The 19,618-nt window shown below is 44.1% G+C and overlaps 1 protein-coding gene across 1 annotated transcript in view; it reads right to left on the bottom strand.

Annotated features, from left to right (window-relative positions):
- Nucleotides 1-15,378, bottom strand: part of Nim1k (NIM1 serine/threonine protein kinase) — a 49,816-nt gene extending 34,438 nt beyond the window's left edge. The window contains exon 1 of the mRNA XM_057789822.1: nt 15,100-15,378. The gene's annotated coding sequence lies outside the window, so the exon portion shown is untranslated. The remainder of the gene's footprint in view (nt 1-15,099) is intronic.
- Nucleotides 15,379-19,618: the final 4,240 nt, after the last annotated feature.

Raw genomic sequence — 19,618 nt, 5'->3', positions numbered from 1 at the left:
TACATCTGGTAGGCTTTCTAAATTTATTTTCTCTTGAAGTTAGGACTTGGAGAACCTGACACAAATACAATGAACTCTAGACCCATGATCATGATTGTGCACCCACACACGTTCTTGGTGTGCCAGAATATTCAGGAGCAAACTCAGAGCTGTGTTTAACCTCTGCCTGGAGACTGCTCCCAGATGTTAGACCGACCGGTAGGGAGTGGCTCAATTACAGGTGTCAGTAAAGCTGTGTCTCAGTCAGGCTGTGACCTCTCCTTTTTGTCTCTGACTCATTATCCCAGGATAAGGTGACCGTGAGACTTTTGTTTATATAGGTGATCACTAAACGGAGGAAGAACAGAGATGGGAAAATAAAAAGGGACCCTGGTGACCCTTCTGTTCTGATCAAGTTGGATTGAAGAGCCTTCAGGTAGAGTTGTGAGGGCCTTAAAAGCTGCGGGGGATCTATTCTGGGCTCTGAGGTAGGGGCATTTTGAAGCACAAAGCCGGGAGTTTCTGTAGTGTCGTTGAAGGTCAGCAGGTGGCTTGCCTGGGAGGGAGGAGTCCCCTGCCACAGGTCAGGAATGATGAGTGAAAGAAACCGGAGACACCAGATGCTGCCCTGACCTTGTCTTTCCCCCTCACTCTGTCCTGCAAACCCCAAAACTTCACCACCACCGCCACCCCAAACCTGTTTCGTGTCCATTTGCCAGCTGCCCTTCACAGGGCAGGATGGATCCCATACAAGTGGACAGTCACTCACATGAGCTAACTAGTAGACTCGGGGGACATTAAACCGAGACAGGAAAGTCTTAAGATCCCCTGACACTTGATGGCTACTTTCAATACTTCTAAATAATCATAATAGAATATCGTAAGTAGGGTTTATTAGGCTTGGTGTATGGCTAGTACTATGGTTTGTGGTCCTTTCTCTTCCTCTTTTGTTCCCTGGTCAAGACTAAGTGGTTTTGTTCCACAATGCTCTCCTTGCCATAAGGCACTACTCACCACGGACCCAAAATCACCGGGGCCAATAGATTGTGAGCATCAGAACCGCCACAACTGGGAGCCACAGCGAACCTTTCAACTCATGACCTGATTGCCCTGCTCTTCGTCACAGTCACTGAAAGCAGAATAGCGCAGGTAGCTGTGCTTGAATTCGCAGCTGCATGTGAGGTTTGGCAAGGACTGATGGCGTCTGCACGCTTTTCCTTTTCGTGAAGCACCAGGATTGAGAGGTTCTGCAGCTTCGTGCACAGTACCCATGTATTCTCCCTCCACGCTATTTCCCCAGAGAGGAACGTAAAAGCCCATCAGGGTTACACCTACCCTCCCTGTCTCTGGTTGGTTAAAGCAGCCTGCTTATAGACTTCCCTCCTTCCCACCTTGCTCAAAGTAACTTTATCCCCCAGAAAACTACCTACATGATCAGTCTAAAATGCAGGTTTACAAAAATTCCTTTTACATGTGTTTATTCACTGTGTATGTGTAGGGGTGCGCACATGCCGCTGTGTGCATGTGGAGGTCAGAAGGTAACACGTGGGCCTCAGGGACCGAACTTGGGTCTTCAAGCTTGGTGGCAAGTGTCCTTACACACCGAACCACTTTACCAACCCCAAAATGCAGACTTTTACATTATTGCCCTGCTTCTTAGGCTCTTGTAAGCCTGTGGTATTGCCAGAGGGATTGGCATGCCCCTTCTTGGCAATCGTCTGTGGTGTGATTTCCATTATCCATTTCTACACTGGTCCAGGCTCTGAGGGGATGCGAGCAGAAATGACATCTCATCATTTATCTAAACACGCCTGGCTTATCAGAGGGGCTTGAAACAAGTTTCTGAAACTGGTAGACGAATAAGTGACTTATTACACCTTCAGCTTGATGTTAAGCACCAAGTCTTTTAAATTCTAGGGTTTTTTTGTTTGTTTGTTTGTTTGTTTTGGGGGGAGGGTTCAAGACAGGGTTTCTCTGTGTAGCTTTAGAGCCTGTCCTGGAACTAGCTCTTGTAGACCAGGCTGGTCTCGAACTTACAGAGATCCGCCTGCCTCTGCCTCCCGAGTGCTGGGATGAAAGGCGTGCGCCACCACCGCCCGGCTAAATTCTAGTTTTTCATTCACGTTCTTTCTTAACCACCTAGTGCTGACGTCGGCTTCAACGTTCTTCCCACTCTTCCTTCCCTGCAGTCCTTCTGGTTTCTCCAGGCAGATGTCGTTTCTTCTGCCGTCTCCACGGTGTTGGCTGTTTTTGTTCCGCTTCTCCGCCCTTCTTGGTACTTGCGTTGCTGGACACGTGCTCGTCCTGTCCCTTCTCAAATGGGCTTCTGCCCAGCTGCGCCTCGGTCTCAGCCTTTCCCGGTTCCGAGTACCCAGGCTCCAGGGAGGGTCCCTAGATGCTGATTGAATTGATCTGAGTGGATGGAAGTTTTTAAAGCTGGCATGACCCCCCAGAAGGTAGGGAAATAGATATTGCTCTCATAAGAGTATTTTTATTTTCTGAAAAAAATTAAACACTATAAACAACTATTTTAGGAGAAAAAAATTTAAAAGGTAAAATGAATTTTTAAAACAACCCAGTATTTTTAAATGCTTTTATGCCTTTCTCTAAACAAGGGCAGGTCAGCTAGAAGTGACCCTGGGCAGCTCACGTCTGATGGAAACTTTCTGGAACACCGTGGGCTTGGCGAGGTGTCCCTCTGCTCTCCTGTGGCAGGCTCTGGTTCCCTGGAAGTACACCACAAGCGGGTAGACACTCCTAAGAGGCCGTTTGAATTGGGAGCATCAGAATGTTTGCAAACCAGCGTTTGTGCCAGCCCTAAACAATGAAAACAAGCCGAGTGTGGAAGGCTGCTGAGGCTAACAGGATTGCACTGAATGTAGAAAAGTCTCGGTTCTTCCTGGGTTTTATTTTTAGGATGTGCTATATGTTAGTCTCTTCCAGCAGATTTAACTTTATTTTTAAAGCGCAAAAAATAATCTCCACTCTGTTTTTAAGACCTTCTCTGCCTGTCTTGGCTTCTCCCAACAGTTCGGCAAATATACACACCCATGAACTTGCCTGGGCCCTTCTTTCTGCTCTTGGCTTTGGCTTCTCCAAGTTTCTGTTTCCCCCATGGAGACAAAGGCAACACAGAGCAGCAGTAAGTTAAATCCTACCTCTAAGGCACTAGCTGCTCAGTCTCTGTCCAGGATCCCAAAGAATCCCCAGTCTCTTTCCCCTCAAAGACGGAAGACTCACAGTTAAATACCTAGTCTGAAAGAATAGTCTGGGATCTGCTTCAATTATGCAAAGTATTCCTAAAGGTTTCCTGCTAGGTGCCTATACAAAACCAGTTTCCCTAACTGGAACACACTTGCTTCTATACTTTGCCTTTAAGTATCTAAGTATCTCTCTCTCTCTCTCTCTCTCTCTCTCTCTCTCTCTCTCTCTCTCTCTCTCTCTCTGTCTTTCTCGTCCAATTTGTGTTAACTAAATGCTCTTGGGTGTGGGGTCTGCCCTGGAGTGTGAATGACCTAGTGGGGTTCCGCTTCCTCTCTCAGCAGCTATCAAGTGTCAATCACTGTCACCCCCCCTCCCCGCCCCACCCCACCTCCTTGCTGGCATTTTGTCTGACTTGAGCTTGCACAGATCTTGTGCAAGCCACCCTCTGACCAGGAACTACTGTCCGATCACCTCTGGCCCTTGCCATCTTTTTACAGCCTCTTCTATGAAGTTTCCTGAACCTTACGGGGAAGGAGCAATGTGACATCATTTTTAGAAGTGAGCATTCCGCGGTCTCGAGGCTAATCATCATCCACTGCAAGAAGCAGCTTCTGTGACGAGGGGGGAGGGACGCACTAATCAATGTGTATAGCAATAAATTGTTATTGCTAATTGGTTAGTGCTGTGTTCATTTAGCAGAATAATAACATTGGGTTCTCCCCTGGGACCTATGAGCTACTCAACCACAGATTCTTGGCGCTGATAACAGAGCCAGGTATGGGTTCCATCTCACGGTGTGTGCCTTAAATCCAATCAGAGAGTCATCATCTACTCCCAGAATATTCATGCCACTATAGTACCAACGGGCATATCTAGCCAGGACAGTTACTGTAGCTTACAATGTTTGCAGGTGGGTAAGATTATGACTATCTTCTTTCCTGTAGTTTTTTTTTTGGGGGGGGGGTTCGAGACAGGGTTTCTCTGTGGTTTTGGAGCCTGTCCTGGAACTAGCTCTTGTAGACCAGGCTGGTCTCGAACTCACAGAGATCCGCCTGCCTCTGCCTCCCGAGTGCTGGGATTAAAGGCGTGCGCCACCACCGCCCGGCCTGTAGTGTTGTTCATAGCACATTCCAGCACTGTGAAAGCTCGCCAGTAAGGAGAAGCTGCCAGGTCAGTACCCACTCGTTTCTCCATGATGTTTCTCAAGTGTGCGGTCTACTTGGAGGGTCTTACCTCCAAGTTCTGGGTGGTAACCAAAAGCACTGGCAGTCACTTGTCGTGTTTGGGGGGTCTTGGGACCCCACAGATTAACAACCCAAAAAGAGGTAACCCGTTCCTGGCACTGGAGTTTTTATTCCCTGGCTACTGGGATGAGCAAGTAGCTCTGTAGCAGGATGCAGAGGCCGAGAGTGGTGCCTGTGAATCTTGTGGCAGATCTGTTTGTAGTTCTTTGTGGATCCTCCACACCGATTGTCATAGCGACTGCCGCAGTTATAAACACTCCCATTGCCCTGCTTCCAACCCAGCATTTGTTTCACTGTTCTCAGGCCTTCTGGTTGGGAGAACGGTGAAATCTAAAAGTATGTTTTTAAATTTGCATTTCCCTGATGACTAAGGATGCTAGCAATGTTTTTTTTTATGTTAGCATTTTTTTTTCTTTTTTTTTTTTTTTAATGTTAGCATTTTTAAAAAAATGTTTCTCAGTCTTCTTTTAATTCATCTTTTGAGAACTCTCTGTTTATTTTCATGGATGTTGAATTGTTTACTTCATGTTCAGTTTTTTTTTTTTTTTTTTTTGTGGTTTTTCGAGACAGGGTTTCTCTGTGGTTTTGGAGCCTGTCCTGGAACTAGCTCTCATAGACCAGGCTGATCTCGAACTCACAGAGATCCGCCAGCCTCTGCCTCCAGAGTGCTGGGATTAAAGGCGTGCGCCACCCCCACCCGCCTTTCATGTTTAGATTTTTAAAGTTTTACATATATTCTAGATACTAGTCCTCTGTCAGATGTTTGACTGACAAAGATTTTTCCCATTCTGTAGGCTCCCTCTTCACTTGAATGAGATATCTTTTGCTATACAGAAGCTTTTTAGTATCATGTGGTCCTGTTTGTCAATTGTTGGTCTTAATGCCTGGGCTATTGGGCTTAAAATGTAAATTCAAGTGTATTCTCTACTTCTTCCTCTGTTACATTCAGGGTATCAGATTTTATATTGAGCTTCTTGATCCATTTGGAGTTGTGTTTTGTGCAGAGAGACAAGGACCTAGTTTCTATCTTCTATGCACCACTGTCCAGTTGGACCAGCATCATTTGTTGAAGATGCTGTCTTTTTTCCAGAGTGTATTTTTGACCTCTGTCAAAAATCAGATATCAATAGGTTCATGAACTTATATCTAGGTCTTCATTTCTATTCCATCAATCAATGTGCCCTTTTTTTTATTACTAGAACTTTTTAGTATAACTTATACTCAGGGACAGTGATTTCTCTAGAAGTTCTTATCTTCTTCAGAATTGTTTGAACATCCTGGGTATTCTGTCTTTCCAAAGGAACTGTAAGACTATGTTTTCAATTTCTGTGAAGAATTGCATTGGAATTTTGGCTATTGTAGTAAATTTATACTATTTTTGGTAGGGTAGCTTTTTTCACAATATTCATCCTAACAATCCATGAGCATAGAGAGTCTTTCCATCTTCTGATATTGTCTTCTATTCCTTTCTTCAATACCTATGAAAGTTTTTGTCATATAAGTCTTTTATTTCTTTGGCTAGATTTAGTTCAGAAACTTTGAGGCTGTTGTGAACAGGATTGTTTCCCTGATTTCTTTCTCAGTGTGTTTGTAGCTGAATATAGGAAGGCTACTGATTTTGTGTATTAATTTTGTGTGCTGCTACTTGTTGAATGGGTTTATCAAATAAAAGAATTTTTATGGTAGATTCTTTATGATCTTTTAATAAAGGTTAATAGCCAGGTGGTGGTGGCGCATGCATTTAATCCCAGCACTAAAAAGGCAGAGGCAGGTGGATCTCTGTGAGTTCGAGGCCAGTCTGGTATACAAGAGCTAGTTCCAGGACAGGCTCTAAAACTACAGCAAAATCCTGTCTTGAAAAAAAAAAAGATTAACAAATTTGATGAGTTTTTGGCCAAATTAACCAAAAGAAAGAGAGATAGAGAACCCAAATTAATAAAGTCAGAAATGAACACAAAAAGACAATTATCACATGTACTCACTCATAAGTGGTTTTTTTTGATTTTCGAGACAGGGTTTCTCTGTGGTTTTGGAGCCTGTCCTGGAACTAGCTCTTGTAGACCAGGCTGGACTCGAACTCCCAGAGATCCGCCTGCCTCTGCCTCCCGAGTGCTGGGATTAAAGGCGTGCACCACCCGCCCGGCCTCATAAGTGTTTTTTAAACATAAAACAAAGAAAACCAGCCTAAAACCACAATCCCAGAGAACTTAGACAACAATGAGGACACTAAAAGAGATTTACATAGGTCTAATCTACATGGAAAGTAGAAAAATACAAGATCTCCTCAGTAAATTGGGAGCATGGGGACCTTGGGAGAGGGTTGAAGAGGGGAGGGAAGAGGCAGGGAGGGGAGCAGAGAAAAATGTACAGCTTAATAAAAATCAATTACAAAAAAAAAGAAGAAATAAAGTCAAAAATGAAGAAGAAAGCCTTACAACAAATCCTGAGAAAATTTAGAAAATCATATTCCATTGAGGAACTGGAGAGATGGCTCAGCTGGCAAGAGCCCTGGCTGCTCTTGCAGAGGACCTGGGTTCAGATCCCAGCTCACATGGCAGCTCACAACTGTTTGTAACTCCAGTCTTGGGGATTTGACGTCCATAGCCACTGTATACATGTGGCGTACAGACATACATACAGGCAGAACAAAAATACTCATAAAAATAATAAATACATAAAAATTTTAAAACCCACATTTCACTAAACTGGAAAATTTATAGAAGGAAGAATTTCTGGATACATATGGCCTATCAAAATTAAATCAAGATGAAGAAAATAATTTAAATAGATTCATAACAACCAATGAGATAGAAGCAGTAATTTAAAATCCCTAACTAAAAAAAGCTTAGGGCCAGATGGATACAGCACAGAATTCTAGCAGACCTTCAAATAACATATTTAGCACCAGTATTCCTCAAATATGCCTTAAAATAGAAAAGGAAGGAACATTTACAAAGGATTTTTATGAAGCCAGTATTACCCTGCTACAAAAACCAGACAAAGCTCCAATAACAAAAAAGAAAAGAAAATTATAGTCCAATCTCTCCAATGACATATACGCCAAAATTCTTAATAAAATACTTGCAAACCAAATTCAAGAGTACATCAAAAAGATTACCCACTATGATCAAACCAGCTCCATCCCAGAGTTGTAGAGATGATTCAACGTATGCAAATTAATAATTGTAATCCACCAGAAACAGAAAACACACGAGCATCTTGTTAGATGCAGAAAAAAAAAACCTCTTGACACAATTCACTATCCACCCCTTCATGATAAAAATCCAATAGAAACCAAAGCTATAGAGGCAAAGCTCAGTATAACAAAGGCAATTTACGAGAAGCCAACATAATGCTAAATGTAGAGAAGCCGAAAGCATTTCCACTAAAATTAGGAACAAGACAAGGATCCCTCTCTCCATTTCTGTTGGATATAGTGCTTGAAGTCTTAGCTAGAGCAGAAAGACAGGCGGAGGATCTCAAAGGAATACAAACAGCCAAGAGAGAGTTCAAACTCTGCCTGTTTTCAGTTAGCTATGACTCTATGTGTTAAAAGCTCTTCAGAACTCTCAGGAGAAGTACTTCTTTGTTATTTTTTTCTCTACTTACTTGATGTTAATTGCTAAGTTATCTGTACTCCATTGAGTAAATTCATAGATAAATTATGTTCGGCCTTGTATAAAACTAGCCTTCTGCTTGGTATCTTCATCCTAGCATCGAAAGAAATCAAGGACATAGTAGATGCCAAGTGAATACCAGTAAAAACTAACAAAAATAATTAAAGTGTAATATACGAGGGCTTAGGAAGGAATACACATTACTAGCACCTTTGGACTGATATTTGGAAGCAGCTGTTCTTTTAGCTGGGGTTAAGTCAGTAGTGATAGCATTTTATTCATTATAACATGAAGAATATTGAAATCTACTTTTATTAATCACCTACTATATACCAAACACTGTGTTAAATATTCTTATATCACTGATCCAGCCATTGTAATAAACTCTGTAAGACAGAGACTGTCTAAGTCACTCTCGTCTTGCTGTGAAGAGACACATGACCAAGGTGACCTATAAAAGAAAGCATCTAGTTGGGTCATGCTTACAGTTTCAGAGGGTGAGTTTATGACCTCCATGGCAGGGAGTATGGTGATGGTGCAGGAACTGAGAGCTCACATCTTATCCACAAGTTAGAGGTGGGTGGGATAGAAAGATGGGAGAGAGGGAGGAAAAGAGACAGAGACAGAGAAACAGGGAGAGAGAAACTGAGTCTGAAGTGGGCTTTTGAAACCTCAAAGCCCATTCCCAGTGACATACTTTTTCCAAGAAGGCCACACCTCCTAATCCTTCCTAAAACACTTCCACCAACTAGAGACCAAGCACTCAAATACATGAGCCTACAGGGACTTTTCTCATTCAAACCACCAGAGAGACTGCACTACTCGCTCTTCTGGTGAAATAAACAGTCTAAAGAGGTTGAGAACTCAATCAATCCCAGAGGACTAGTAAGTGAAGGCCAGTCTCCTCGATTGACTTGGCTATGCCCATCTACTATGCAGAAAACCAGACAGAAAAAGGGGGAAGGGAATGAATTAAAGCAAAGTATCATGACATGTGTGTGTGTGTGTGTGTGTGTGTATAAATCCCTAGCATCCTTTTGTTTTTGTTTTGTTTTTTTGAGACAGGGTTTCTCTGTAACTTTGGAGCCTATCCTGGAGCTGGCTCTTGTAGACCAGGCTGGTCTTGAACAGAGATCCACCCGCCTCTGCCTCCCGAGCACTGGGATGAAAGGCGTTCGCCACCGCTGCCTGCAGATCCCTCGCATCCTTAAAAACAGGTTAGTTACAGCCATAAACAGACAGTAAAGAAAATTTCAGGGCACTACTTAGCAACAAAGCACTAACTTGACCTTTGATTCTCTGAAGAGAACCTAATCAGCCCTTGACTCTCTGGAGAGCGCAGCTCTGATCTTTAGACCAGATATGCCATTAGGTTACTGAACATAGCAAAAGAACTCAGAATCTGTAGTAATGTCCTTTTTTCTTTTTAATTTTTGCCCAGGCTGACCTTGAACTCCTGAGTAACTAGGACCATAGACAATTGCCACTGCCACAGCTAAAATAAGTCTTTTTGTATGGAGGAACAAATCCAAGCCTTCGTGGACCCCAGGCAGACTCTCTCCTCCACCTAGCCCATGTTCTTCACACTGGCCTTTCTTCCTCACCTCCTCACCATTGAGGAAATGTCTTCCCTCTGCAGAAAGCACTTGGGAATTTGCTGAGTTGAACTAAATGCACTTTATGACCCCCTCATGTTTTTCTCTGACATCTTATTCTCTCCATAAAATTAATCTGAGGGTCTGGTCTGGGCAGACTAGCTAAATAAATGGTTTCTTATAATCCATGCATGTGCCTGAAGTTTTAGAAGTTGAAACCAGAATAATTTAATCTGTTCACTTTGTATTTGAGTAGATAGATCTTCAAAAAAAAATCTTGAAGAAGAGGAGGAGAAGGAAGAAGAAGGAGGAGGAGGAGGAAAAGGAAGAAGAAGAAGAAGAAGAAGAAGAAGAAGAAGAAGAAGAAGAAGAAGAAGAAGAAGAAGAAGAAGAAGAAGAAGAAGCAGAAGCAGCCAGCAACAGATCAACTGGAGAGATGACTCAGAATTAAGAACACTGGCCTTGCAGAGGACCTGGGTTTGATTCCCAGCACCCACATAGTGTATCTGAACACCTGAACCCCATTTCCAGGGTATCTGATGCTCTCTTCTGACCCCACATGCCCCAGGCATGACATGGTACAGGATATACATTTGGGAAAACACTCACACACATAAACATTTGTGTTTTTCTGTGTAACTGTCCTAGGATTCACTCTGCAGACCAGACTAGCCTTTACCTCTACCTGGGATTAGAAACTGACATTAAAGGCATGTGTCACCACTGCCCATCTTAAAAAAAAAAATTAAGCTACTAAAATAAGTTCTTCATAGAAGTAGGCAGTAAACTAATAATAGAAGAAACGAGAGAACAAGGACTCTCTCAGGACACCAGCATGCATGGAAACTGGTAGGTGACTTGGGACTAGAGAACTGATAGGCCCATATTGCATGACTAGGAGGAGGCCAGGAAAGAACCAGTGCTTGCATTGGATTCCAGATGCATTGGATGTGAGGAATATACTAAGAATAGGTGTTTTCACCATCATTAGAATTATTTGGCAAGAAATAGCAATAGGTTCCTAAAAATTAAAGCAACGAAAAACAAATCAGTGTTTTCTCCAAAAATCATCTAAAACAGAGAGAAGGAAAAACTAAAAGAAATAGAATCATAGTTTACAACTCGGATGGGCAGTGGACATTTATTGCTCAGTTGTCACAACGTATGCTCAATACGATTTAACTTACTTGTGATACAATGTACGAGAGACGTTAAAGGACAGACTTCTCCACTAGGGCTCAGGCAAGACCTTTGCTCCTTGCAGCTATTTCTACTCACTGTTGCAGAAGTTAGCCCCTAATTCTTTCTCCCCTTCCCCTACATAAAACCCAGGTTATCCAAACAATGGCCGGTAACCCGTGAGAACAGGTCCTCTGTTTTCTTCAAGCAGTCCTTGAACTCTGTCTGAAGGCTACATACAGAACTGTTTCGGGTACTTAGGCTGATGTCCTAGAAAACATTTAGCTATCTTTCACCAGATACTGATAGAAGCTTTCATGGAGGGAGAGAGAGAGAGAGAGAGAGAGAGAGAGAGAGAGAGAGAGAGAGAGAGAGAGAACCACAGAGCATGCATGGAAGTCAGGGGCCTGCTACAGGAACTGGTTCTCTTGTTTGAGGCAGGGTCTCTTTGTTTTGTCATTGTGCTGTGTATTGTAGATTAACTGAGATTAACTAGAACTTTCTGGGAATTCTCCAATCTCTGCCTTCTACACCCTTAGGACTGCTGGGGTTACACACACATGCACCACCAGTTCTGGCTTTTACATGGCTTCTGGGGATTGGAACACAAGTCTTCAGGCTTACATGTCAAACCTGAAACCATGTCCCTGGCCCCAGTACCTGCCATTATCAGATAAAGGGTTTTACTAGTGAGGTTGTACTTGAACTTCATCTACAAACTATATTGAAAAAAAAAATGGAGAAAGTGAGTTGGAAGGAGTGGAGCAAGAGAATGAAATCCCTACCCATAATAAAAGTAACTCAGTATAGGCTGTGTAAAACTGCTAAATCAAACCCCAGCAGCAAAGAGGGTTACTTGGATATAGGAAGGCAAGTGATCAAACTGCTAAATACTGAAAAAACTACTAAAAATTATATTTGGGGAGTATGAATATTATTATTACAGTCTTTAAATGTGGTTTAAGTTATTAAAATTAAATGGACATGTTATTTTGATGACAGTTTAAAACAATATTTTGAAAATTAAAAAGATAAAGTTGCAATCACATAACGAAAGGGTGTCTATAAATTCTTTCAAAGAAATGATTCTAACAAATAACAAGTAGAAGCTTCCTGGGGGCCTAAAGTTTGGGCAGAAAGGTCTAGCAGGCATCTAGCTCAGCAGACCCAGAGGAGAGAGTTGCAATCTCCTGCATCACATAACTGGGAGCAGAATGCACTGCCCTTCCTTGGGCACTCCAGACCCCCAGGGATTCTCTGAGTAAGTCACAGTTCTTCTTTTTGCTAAATAGGGTACCTAGTCCTTGCTTAGAAAGTGTCAGTAGCAGGGGCTGGAGACAAGGCTCAGGAGTTAAGAGCATATACTGACTACCCTTCCAGAGGATCTGAGTTTAGTTCCTAGCACCCACATCAGGCGGCTCACAACAGCTCCAGGGTAACAGACTCCTTTGGGCATCTGCACTCGATTGCACACACCCCTGCCACACATAAACACATAATTAGAAAAAAAAAATCTTGGTTTTTGCTTTTTTTTTTTTTTTTGTGCCAGTGCTCTAGCCGAGAACAAGAGGCGAATTCTTTTTAGATCCTGCTTACGCCTCTTGGCGGTCCTTCCATGTTACCCCTTTATCCTCAGTGTTCTTCTCCGTCCACTTTGTCCTGGTCTGCTTTTTCCTCGCTTAAGATTCTTCCCTTGCAGCTCTCCTCCTTCCTGTCCCAAGCTCGTCCACCACCCTACTTCATCTCCCTTCTCACCCTCGTTTCCTCTAAGGCTTGACTGATACCCACCTTCATAAGCCCGCCAAGTGACATATTTTTGTTTTGATTTTCCAGGTGGCTAACTGAAATTGTTAGTCCTTCGACAGCTACTTGCCCCCCTGTACAACTGGTCTGTAGTGCAGGGGCTGAGTTAACCTTGGAGCTACTCGAAGTCATTTAAGAACTTCATACCAGCTGTAGACTATCATGACCAAGTTTGCTTCTGAGATTTAACAGCTTCCAGAATACCAGATAATGAATAAAGATTCTTTAACCCTAGAGAAATACGGTTGAATTTAAGTCGATTTTAATTTTTAAGATCCCTCAAATGGAGCTCTGTATGTGGCTAAAAACATAACTTTACTCAGACAAAATCTTGGTGTTTCCCCTTTTGACACAGTGGCTAGAAGCTTTCAAAATGTACACTCATATACTACCAGTGTGTGAGATCAATGTCTAGAAATCAGAGCAATGACTGCTGCTGATCTTTTTTCCCTAAAGGCACCAACATTTGCTGATGGCAGAGTCTGAAGTGTGGCACCACTGTTTGTCCCAAATTAAGTCTCCTAGACTAAAACCTTAGCGAAAGCTAAGCGAGATTGTAGAGAATTCTATAACCTATTTGTAATCATGACTGGGAAATTTAGATTCATACAAACCTGTCTTTATTTTAAATACAGCTTAAATAAGGAAAAGCATACAGTTCAGCCCCAAATCCCACCACATTTCTCCCTAACAGAAAAAGGCCTTTCTTGAAAGTTTTTCCAGGCTTACCACTTAATAGTGGTTAGTCCAAAAATAAATGCCTGAGTGTTTCACAAGCACATCCAACAGCCCACCGAACACCAGTTCGTGGAGAACGAGGCTCGACTTTTCCCCAGTAGCCTCTGCCAGGCCCCCGACCTACATTCTCCAGCTCGTAATTAGAAGGCTAATTAGAATTCCAAATTTAGCCGCTAAATAGAGAGGACATCCTGGTCCCAGGCCAGGATTCCTTGACCATCAAAACAGCGCCTCTGTCCTCCGTTAGTGTGGGAAGAGAGCGGGGACCTCCGGAATGATGGCCCTTTGACTTCCTGGGGCAGTGTTTACTTATTTGGCTGAGAGGCTGAGAGGGAGCGTCTGCCGCACAAACTGTAAATTTCAAAAAAATAAAATAAAAACGCCACAAAAACATGGCGTAGAGTTTAACTACTAAGGAAAAGAAACTTATCTTTTTATGAATTCGGTTACTGCCTTGGCGACGGGAGGGGATATGTTCCCTTCAGGAACAGTTCCTGGTTCCAGTCAGGCAGCCTCTCTAAATGCAGGGCGCCTTCTTTAGTTACCATGGCAACCAAAAAATTAGAAGGGCTTTTGCAACACTAACAGAAACCATCTCCCGAAGTGCTTCTGTGAATCACACTGAATGCTGATGAGGCAAACTGTGTATACGAATTTTCAAACATTTTTTTTTAAATCCCCTTTACGATAAACAAATACCCATTTTACATTCCCGTTTGAAATCAGAACTTGGAACAAACTTTTGTTCGTCTGGTTTTGTTTGTTTTCCTTTGGATGCCCCAGGCCCCACAGTGCAAACGCGATTTGTTTAACTTCCAAACTCGTCTGACTTACACGGTGAGCATTTACAATGTGATTCATTTGCCCTTGTTTTGAAATGGGGTGGGGGGGAGGGTGGGCTTAACGTAGAGCCAGCCCTCTTGTCTGCTGCACTCCGGAGGGGGAAAAACTGGAAAAGGGAGAGAGTAACGGTGAAAAAGAGAAGGAGGAAGAGAGGGGAAGGGGGAAAATCGATCTGTTGGTTTCTCCATCGGAACCAATGGGTTCTGCTTGCAGAAGGCTTTTTGACTCTGTTGAGGTCCCTTCCTGGTTGGATCTCCGGTTCCTCAACCTCTATCATAATAATCCTGAAGAGATACCGGGAAGAGCAATGAAGTTTCTCCTTACTTTGTTGGGTCTTCCCAAAGAAGCACCTTTCTCTAGGGAGGATTCTGGTGCCTGGTGTCCTTGAGGATTCGTGCCACCCACTTCCCTGGGCCACACCTGTGAGAAGTTGCGTCCACTGCTAATCCAGGACACACAGGTGCTCGCTCAACCCTAGTCATTTACAAATTTACAGATTTGGGCTGGTATCTCGCGCCTGTGGTCCAGAGAAGCGGTGTGTGCACGGGAGGCGCTCGGCTACCCTCTGGCTCACGTGTAGGCACGCACACAAACACGGGTGACCGAACCGTACACACAGAGCGGTGCACACGAGACCAGGGCCCCGCACACAGGGCTGAGAGCCAGTGCCCCGGTGCCAATGTTCCCCTTCTTCAGTTTGCTGATTGACCCCGGTGCATGTCCCCAGGAGCGCTTAACCTTCTCCTAACCTCACTTCACCGCCACCGCTGATCAGAACTTGTGTCTCCCTTTCTCCCTTGCGGTCCTGGAGAAGTGCCTCTTTCTAACCACGCACATCTGTAGCCTACGGGTGGCGAGGCTGGCGCGACCCGTGCGCTGGCTACGAGCCCCGCTTACCTCTGTCGTGAGGCCGCGTGGGGAGCTCGCTGAGCTGCCGGATGCGGCGCACAAGAGTGGCAGGCGCTGGAGTAGGCTCGTAGGTGTCCCAGGGCGCAGACGTCTGGATCGCTCCTAAGGCTCAGCGAACTGTGCTGAGCAGCAGATCTGACCCACAGGGCCGTGGCAAAGCCCGCTGCCTGTCTGTTCCAGGCTCCGCCACCAGAGCCCAGTGCCCCTCAGCGTCCTGAACAGGACCAATCCCGAGCAGGGGGCTGGCTTTGGGGAGCCTGGAAAGGAGACTGGATGGCCACCAGGACGCGCGACGCGGGCCTGGTCCTGGCAGGCTGGTTTCTATGGCAGCCAGGAGGGAGGAGCGGAAGGGAGGGAGTGTGTAGTTGTGTTGCGGGGGGGGGGGGGGGAACGGGACACCCACGGCAGACTTTCCGTGACGGGTTTCGGGCCTGCTGCACAGTGGATCCCTCCTGAACCGAGGATGGGAAGCGGAGACGCAGCAGAAAAGCCACTCAACGGAACCCCTTGCTGTTGAATGAACAGTTCCTATGCATTCTCGACCAAGCCTTCTCATTCCTTGCCTCTAAATGACCGCGACACAACCCTGTGATCCTTCCAACAGAGCAGGGACTTCCAGCAAAGCACTGCACGACCGACAGCTCCTCCAGGTGAGTCTGGCAGGGCTTAATCTTTGCAGAAAGAAGCGGTCCTACTACCCCCTGCCTGGGTCCCTGGCACTTGTCAGGCCTAGTTCTCACGGTGCAGCTTAGTCCTGGCCCCCTTGTAGCCTGACTACTCCTTGCTGTGATAAACTAGCTGGTCGTAGGTGTCAAATACTATTTCTCTAGTTTATAGACAAGGATGCCAAGTGACGGGATTGAGACTAGATCTGGGAATTTGATTCAGAGGCCACAGAACGTAGAAGATAACTCCTGGCGTTAAAGTGTTTTATTTAATAGAGGAGGAAACCGAGTTCAGAAAAATCAGTCAACTTAGCAGGAGTCTCACACATGGTTTAATGGCCGAGCCAGTCTAGGGGTGCAATTTCAGTTCTGTAAGCAATTTGCCCAGGTTCTCTTACTGCCTACCCCAAGTATTCCCGAAGGCCAGAGCAGAATTACAAGAATCAAAACAACCTATGTCTAAAAGCCTTATGAGGCAGAAATGGGGGGGACCAGAAGAATTTTTTTTCTATTTGCCAGACACTGTATTAAATAATTTTACAGGGCCGGGCGGTGATGGCGCACGCCTTTAATCTCAGCACTTGGGAGACAGAGGCAGGAGGATCTCTGTGAGTTCGAGACCAGCCTGGTCTACAAGAGCTAGTTCCAGGACAGGCTCCAAAACCACAGAGAAACCCTGTCTCGAAAACCTCCCCCCAAAAAAATAATAATAATAATTTTACAGACAAACTCCTCACACCAATCTGAGTGAGGTCTGGTGTTACCAGCCTGTTTTCTCAGATAAGGAAACTGAGGGAAAGGCAGACTTATAACCCAATCAATGTCCTGTGGAACGCTGGGGTTGGGACGGAAACCCAGGCGGCAGGACTCCAGACACAGGCAAGGCCTTTCTTCCGGCCTCCACCTCTTGTGTGCTCCATAAAGAGGTCAGAAACAGTATGGCCAAGACAGGAAAACCTTGGACAGCTCCATGCACTGGCTATGCACAGGGAAGCCAAGAGCCTGGAGGGACTGTTTCCTCAGACTTGTAGTCTATCGGTGGAGGAGAAGGGTTCTTTGTCTTAAAACAAAACAAACAAGCAAACAAAACAGAAATCTTAAAGTACTGTGTGCCACCACCAGCCTGTTTACTTCCTAAAACAATAAAATGAAAGATAAAGTGTCACATTAAAAAAAGAAAAAAAGAAAAAGATGCTGGTGGTGGTGGCACCCGCCTTTAATCCCAGCACTCAGGAGGCAGAGGCAGGTGGATCTCTGTGAGTTCGAGGCCAGCCTGGTCTATAAGAGCTAGTTCCAGAACAGGCTCCAAAGCTACAGAGAAACCCTGTCTCAAAATAAATAAATAAATAAATAAATAAAATAAATAAAATAAATAAAAATAAAAAAATAAATAAAGAAAAAGATTTGAAGGGCCCCCTTTGAGTCTTGAAACATGCCAGTACATAGACTACCTTTTTTTTTTTTTTTTTTGGTTTTTTGAGACAGGGTTTCTCTGTAAAACAGTCCTGTCTGTCCTGGAACTTGCTTCTTAGATCAGGCTGGCCTCGAACTCACATAGACCCACCTGCCTCTGCCTCCCAAGTGCTGGGATTAAAGGCACGCACCACCACCACTGCCTGGCTGGAGACAGGAATTTAATGGGCAGCAGACTACCAGCTTCTCATTGACTCCTAAGAGGGAAGACCAGACAGTGTGCTGGAGTCTCTCATATAACTTTATTCTTGTGCACGAGGTTAGCTCTATTCTAATGACCTAATTATCTACCAGAGACCTTTCTCCAAATACCAACAAACTAGGGACTGCAATTTCAATGTATGAACTGGGGGTGGGGGACACACAAGCATTTAATCCATCAGATCCCTTCCCAGTTTTTCTTTCCCTCTCAGAATCTTCTGATGGACATTATATGGACCAGATCCTCTCCTTCTGTCTTGTCTTCTGTAGATTTTTGTCTTTGTGTGACATTTTAGGTAACTGATTCCCGTGGATCTTCTCTGTCTCTAATTATCACTTGAGTCATAGAAAATCAGCCATCCAGCCTGGCAGCCTTTATCACTTTGAGAAGGGAAATACAGCTAAGCTGGGGAGGAAAGTGTCCAAATGCCTCCTTCTGTATTTTTCTCAGAAGGGAGACAACTGAGGCTTAAAATTTAATCCCTTTTTCACAACAATTAGCATTTATTAATGTTGTTTCTTCTTAAACTTTACAAGAACCTTCTAAGAACTAACAGTGGGTCAGGCACGAAGGAGCATGACTTTAATCCCAGCACTCCAGAGGCAGGGCAGACTGATCTCTGTGAGTTCAAGACCAGCCTCGTCTACACAGCAAGTACCAAGCCAGCTAAGCCAACAAGGAGAGGCCCTATCTCAAAAACAAAACAATAAAAAAAACCCTAGTATTGTTATGGTAATGAAGCATTTATCTGAAGCTTACCATAATTTACTTATTACATATACTGTATTCCGCCTGCATGTATTCTGTACTCCAGAAGAGGGCGCCAGATCTCATTTCGGATGGTTGTGAGCCACCATGTGGTTGCTGGGAATTGAACTGAGGACTTCTGGAAGAGCAGCCAGTGCTCTTAACCTCTGAGCCATCTCTCCAGCCTCCAGCTTACCATAATTTTTTTCTTTTAAAAAATTAATTGCAGGCGGGAGGCGGTGGCACACTCCTTTAATCCCAGCACTTGGAAGGCCAGAGGTGGGCAGATCTCTGTGAGTTTGAAGCCAACCTGGTCTACAAGAGCTAGTTCCAGGACAGGCCCCAAAGCTACAGGGAAACCCTGTCTCAAAAAACAAAACCATAATTAATTGCATTTATTTTACTGATTTGGGGAGCAGCGGATAGACATGCCATTGTGCACATATAGAAGTTAAAGGAGAGCTTGTAGGAGCCAGTTCTCTCCATTGACTATGTAGTTCCTAAGGGCTGAGCTCAGATGAATAGGCTGAGCCATCTTGCCAGCCCCCATTTTTGATTTTGTTACAGTCAAATCCAAGCAAAATTAAACTGAATTAAAACAATTGCCGTAATCCTATTTTTACAAAGTTCTCTCCGGTTTTCTCCCCCTCTCCTCTCTTCCTCCTTCCTCTCCCAGAGATATCTGAAATGATTTTTATCTAATGTTAATACAGTATTTCCTTTTTTTGTTTGTTTTTTTGTTGGTTTGTTTGTTTTTGTTTCAAAGTCTCTTAGTACAATCCTGTCTGTCCTAGAACTGTACCTGTAGCCCAGGCTGGCCTTGAACTCACAGAGATCTGTCTGCCTCTGACTTACAAGTGCTGGGATTAAAGGCGCACACCTTTAGAATCTCATGATTCTAAACCACGTGACTTTTACTTCAGCAAATGTAATTCGACAGCAACAACAAAGAGCTGGGGATGTCAGTGACTAAGAGGCCACTCTTTGTTAGCTTTAGTTCCACTGATATTCTAGGTCTTCTTTTATCTTAAAAGTGGTTTTGTGAGGGACAGTGTACCTAACTGAGGAGGCCAGAGATCAATTTTGGGTGTTCTCCACCACTCTCCACCTTACTGAGACAGCGTTTCTTATTTATTCTGGAGCTCTGATTCCACTGGAATGGCTGGCGAGGCACACCCTGGGATCCTCCTGTCTCTGTCTCCCAACTAGGATGACCGGACATGCTTCCATGCCTAGCTTTTTACGTGGATGTGGGACTCTAAGCCCAGTTCTTTGAGCAATAAGCACTTTACTGTTGAGTTATCTTCCCAACCTTGGGTGTTTACTTCAGCTGTTTTGACTTTTAGTTTTAATTTACTTCTTAATGATTAACATTGACATTTCTTACTAAATTGAAAATATAAGTTAAAAATGGAGAAAA

The sequence above is a fragment of the Chionomys nivalis genome, chromosome 15 (assembly GCF_950005125.1).
Source record: "Chionomys nivalis chromosome 15, mChiNiv1.1, whole genome shotgun sequence".
Taxonomy (NCBI): domain Eukaryota; kingdom Metazoa; phylum Chordata; class Mammalia; order Rodentia; family Cricetidae; genus Chionomys; species Chionomys nivalis.
This window is presented reverse-complemented; position numbering and strand designations above follow the sequence as displayed.